This window comes from Mus pahari, chromosome 2, assembly GCF_900095145.1.
Source record: "Mus pahari chromosome 2, PAHARI_EIJ_v1.1, whole genome shotgun sequence".
Lineage (NCBI taxonomy): Eukaryota > Metazoa > Chordata > Mammalia > Rodentia > Muridae > Mus > Mus pahari.
In genome coordinates, this window is record NC_034591.1 from 124,854,195 (window position 1) to 124,859,940 (window position 5,746).

Sequence of the window (5,746 nt, forward strand, 5' to 3'; positions counted from 1 at the left end):
GACCCTGATATAGTATCCTATTGTGAGGCTATGCCAGTGCCTGGCAAACACAGAAGTGGATGCTCACAGTCAGCTATTGGATGGAACACAGGGCCCCCAATGGAGGAGCTAGAGAAAGTACCCAAGGTGTTGTAGGGGGATGCAACCCTGAAGGTGGAACAACAATATGAACTAACCAGCACCCCACCCCCAGAGCTCATGTCTCTAGCTGCATATGTAGCAGAAGATGGCTTAATCAGACATCATTGGGAAGAGAGGCCCCTTGGTCTAATGTAATTTAGAAAAAACCAGAAGTAAAGTGTCACATGCATGGGGAGATCTTGTCTCAAAAAACAAACCACCAAACAAACAAGCAAACATACAAACCAAATAAAACAACAAGATGAAACAAACACCAAGAAACAAAATTGTGCAAGATACTATCCTGTACCAGATGGTGTAAGCTTCTGCTCTAGGTATCAAGACTCCGATCAATGTTCAAACAGGAGCAGGAACTGCTTCACTCTCATGTAAAATCTTCAGGGATCGCCATATAAAACAGTTATTAGGACCTGAGAAGTGGCTCAGCAGGTAAAGGTGCTTGCAGCCAAACCCGACTTACATCTGAGTTTGAACCTCAGGACACACATGGTGGATGGAGAGGACTGACTTTCTCAGGGTGTCCTCTGATTGCACCCATGTGCTTGAATGGGCTTCCAGGCACACACAAATGCACATGTACACAAGTACATATGAATGTAAAAAGTGCTTATCAGAACATTGATATATGTCATTGGTTGCGGGGAAGGATTAAACAATGAAATTTCCCTCCCTCCCTCCCTCCCTCCCTCCCTCCCTCCTTCTTCCTTTTTTCCCTCAATGTCTTCATTCTGACTCAGAATCTTGGTTTGGTGGCCTAGACTGCCTCAAACCCATTTTGTTGCTGAGGATGGGCTTGATCTCCCAGCCCTCCCGCCTCCGTGTCCTGGAATGCTAGAGTCTGAGGCGAGCATCACTATGCCTGAGACACAGCTCAGTACAGTGCCTGGATATAATGAATCTGTAGGTTCTCTGAGCTTCCCGCCCTTCTCCTTCCACCTTCCCTTCTGTGCTGTCCCATTCATTCTTCTGAGTCTTCCTATGTGGGAAATTATGTCTTCAGTTGATAGGCGAACACAGTTTTAGAAACACACTTAAAAACTTTAGTCCATTTCAATTTGTTTTGCGCGCGCGCGCGCGTGTGTGTGTGTGTGTGTGTGTGTGTGTGTGTGTGTGTGTGTGTGTGTGTGCACGAACTACCATATGGGTGTGGACATCAGGGGACATTAGTGCGAGTTGCTTCTCTCTTTCCACCATATGGGTTTCCAAACTGAGGTCATCAGGCTTGATTGCAGGCGTCGTTACCTGCTGAGCCATCTTGCAACCTTTTAAAACGTTTTTATTGGCATACACTAATTATATAGAATGGTAGGTTTCATACTGGTGTTTTCATAAATATACATAATGCATTTCGATCGTCTGTACACCCATTACCTTGTCTTGCTCCTCCCACTCGAACTAATCCCCTTCGTCTTCTCAACTAGTCCCCCTCAACCCAGCCTTTTTTTATTTAAGAATTATTTATTAATTTGTATGTGAACATGCCATACTTCATGTGTGGAGGGCAGAGCACAGCAGTGTGGCATGTACTTTTACCTTCCGAGCCATCTTGCTGCCTCTCTCCTCCAAAACCTTATCTAGAACTCTATTGCCAGCCACTTTTGGAAGATGCTACCAGTAAGGAACCAGTGAGAGATTAGCCAGGGAAGGCAAGTGAGACAACAGCCATTGCAGGAATGGTCCAGGGTTTGAATAGAGCATTCTACATGGGTCAGCACTGTATGGAGCCCAGTGTTTCTAAGATTGTTGTATTAGTTACTTGTCTGGTTGCTATGGTAAAGTACCTTAGCAACATCAAACTTAATGGAGGGATGGTTTGCTTTACTTCACAGTTCCAAGGCACAGTCCCTCATGGCAGAGGGGTCATGGCAGCAGGGGCTTGCAGAGAAGCTGGTCATATAGTATCTGCAGTCAGGAGGCAGAGAGAGATGAGCAGTGCTTCTCTCTCTCTCTCTCTCTTTCCTTCTGGTCAGGCAGTTAGAGTAGGTTTTACCACTCCAATGAACCTACTCTAGAAAGTCCCTCATAGGGAAAATCCATGCCTGGAGGTTTTTTTTGTTTGTTTGTTTGTTTTTGTTTTTTTAAAGTAATTTGAGATCCTGTCAAGTTGACAATATTTAATATCACAAATGTATTTTGTTGGTTTGAAATTATGAGAACCTTTGCGGGCTGGAGAGATGGCTCAGAGGTTAAGAGCATTAATTGATCTTCCAGAGGTCCTGAGTTCAATTCCCAGCAACCACATGGTGGCTCCCAACCATCTATAATGAGATCTGATGCCCTCTTCTGGAGTGTCTGAAGACAGTGACAGTGTACTTACATATAATAAATAAATAAATCTTTAAAAGAGAGAGAGAGAGAACCTTTGCTAGGTTAAATGCTAAGCCTGGTTTCCATCTTCTAAAGAGGCGATAGTAAGGGATGATGTATGTCTCCTGGTAGTATCAGTATGAAGGGAAGATGTTGCCGAGAGCCTTTCAGGATAGATTCCATAGAAGAAATTAGGTCACTTTGGGTATCAATCAGTAGAACCTGCTAGCTCCCCAGTGCCGCACAGCAACCTCTGATCTGGGAAGCAAGGAAAAGACTGAGATTAAACTCCAAGCCCGAAGAAACCTAGAGTATAACAAGTCCTCCAGCAGCAGTGGGAAAGACGCAGGCTCGTCCGAGGCTCCTGGCTGTCTGTGACTGTAGGGGTTTGTGCTCACCACGGTAGTAGGGTTTTTTTTTTTTTTTGGAATAGCTGTAAGTTTCTGTAAGCTGAAACTTGCTCCACTACACTGGTGCCCGTAGTCTGCTGAATACTTTACCTGTGAGTCTCATGCTCATCACTACACTCTCAGGCAAGTACTGTGACCCACCTTTACAGCACAGTGGGAGGAGATGGTGAAGGCCGAAGTTCACAAGGCTAGTGCCAAGTGAGGAGCTGGTGGATTTTCATTGTTTTTTTTTTATTATTATTCTATCTATCTATCTATCTATCTATCTATCTATCTATCTATCTATCTATCTATCTAACTATCTACCTATCTATCTATCACTTATTCATTCTCTATCTATCTATCTATCCATCCCTTATTTATTCTCTATAAATCTATCTATCATTTATTCATTCTCTATTATCTATCTAATCTATCTATCTATCTATCTATCTATCATCTATCGATCTACTATCTATCTTTCTTTCCTTTGTTTATTTTAGACATGGTCTTACTATGTAACCCTGTTGAACTTGGTATCTAGGCCTTCCTACCTCCAGAGTGCTTGGATTAAAAATGTGTGTTACCCTGCCTAGCATTTTTTTTAAAAGAAAAGCCCTCACAGAGCCTAGACTGGCCTCAGAAGCATAGTGTAACCAAGACTAGCTTTGAATTCCTAATCCCCCTATTTCCACCTCCAAATTGCTGAGATTGTAGGCATGTACATGTAGGTGGGAGCATGGCAGTAACCAGGCAGGCATGGCGCAGGCAGAGCTGAGAGTTCTATGTCTTCATCCAAAGGCTGCTAGTGGAAGACTGACTTCCAGGCAACTAGGGTGAGGATCTTAAGCCCACACCCACAGTGACACACCTACTCCAACCAGGTCACACCTATTTGAACAAGGCCACACCTCCAAATGGTGCCACTCCCTGTCCCAAGAATATATGAACCATCACAGAAGCTTTCCCACTATTGGACATTCTCACTTTTCCTTACATCTTCCTCTCAAAAACAAACAAACAAACAAACAAACAAACAAACAAACAAAGAGTGTTTCTCTGCCACACCTGGTGGCACAGACCACCTACTTGGAAGGCCCAAGTGGCAGACCACTGTAACCCAATAACCCTGAGCTGTCTGAAGAGACTGAGTATGACAAACAGGGCTATGGCAGGCCCTGCCCTTCCCCTATTCCCTCGTCTTGCTTTAAAAACAAAACAAAACAAAACAAAACAACAACAACAACAACAACAAAAACTGTTAGATTACATTCCTAAAGTTAGCCTCCAAGGTCTATTTCTTTAATGGCCACTTCCTCCTCTGGAGGCTGACCACCAAGATCTAGCTATCAAAGTATTTAAATTCTGCAATTAAAAGTCCCATTTGGGCTGACCTTCCACGCACAGCAATCTGCCTGCCTCTGTCTCTCAAAAGCTGGGGTTAAAGGTGTGCTCTTCTACCAGATTTTTCTTCTTTCTCAAGTCTGCTTTAAGTTGCTGTCCTCTCTAATGTCCTCATGTTTCCTTCATTATCTGATTTGCCAAGTCTAAATTCAATAGTGGTTTGTGTCTTCTAAAGGTACCCATGAGAATGTATCCCATTCCACATGCACTTCCTGTAATGTAATGCTGACACTTCTATCAATAGCAAATGTTTATGTTCCCTCTTGGTTTTTTTTTTTAACTTTTAAAGAATTATTTATTTCATTTTATGTTGTGGATGTTTTACCTGCATATATGTCTGTGCACCACGTGCATACAGTGCCTGAAGAAGTCAAAAGAGGACTGGAGTTATAGGCTGTTGCGAGCCACCATGTGGGTGCTGGCAACTGTATACAGCACCTCTGTAAGAGCAGCAAGATCTCTTAACTTCTGAGCCGTCTCTCCAGACCCTCCTTCCTGTTTTTATGTAACCCCAATGTGTTTTATGCACACACACACACACACACACACACACACACACACGCACGTGCACACACACACACACACACACAGAGCTATACAGATGAAAGACGCCTTATTTCTTTGAAATGGTCTGTTACTGAACCTAGACTGGTTGGCCAGGATATCAACTGTCTCTACCTCTGTACAGGGTTGGTCTGGTGCTGCTTATATTCTGTACCCCAAGATCTGGTTGCTCCACGATGAGCAGATCCTCATCTGCTTTGGTTGTATAAACTGTGCCCCCCCCCAAGTTATACCTCATTGTTTAATAAAGATTTGTACAGCCTGGGCTGGGCATAAATGAGGGCAAAGGTTCCCAGGCTTGGGGTGCTCAGGCAAGGGCCACAATGAGGAGAGAGAGGAGGAAGAAAGAAGTTGCCATGGAGTAGGAGAATTGTGAGCTCATGCCCACGAGGGCTGGCCTGTTGGAGTAGAAGCTACCCAGGAGGGCAATAACCCTCCTAGGGATATCTGAGGGTTATTGGCAGGGAAGTAGACAAATTAGCAGAGAGGGTTGATATCTGGTCAGTCCTAATACTGCAAGGGTTATTATGAATCTCAAGGGTTTTGTTTTTTTATATGGGAATTAAGTGATCTAAGGTGGGTTAGAAACCCCACCACCCCGACCAAATCATATTTACCACAACAACCCTTTGTCCTGACACCACCTGTTTCTACCCTCCCTTCCCATGGTTATCGGAGTACTTGGCCATGCTCAGCTTTTTTTGTGCGTGCTGGGGGATTCAAACCCAGGTCCGCATGCTTCTACAGCAAGAGTTCTTACCCACTGAACCATCTCATGAGCTCCTAGTTGTTCTTCCTCTTTAAAACAATAAACTATTCACTTTATCATTTACTTATGTATATGTGCACATGCGCTGGTGTCTATGGAGGCCAGAAGAGTGCATCAGAGTCCCCGAAGCTGGAGCTGCCCAATGTGGGTGCTGAGAACCAAATTCTGACCC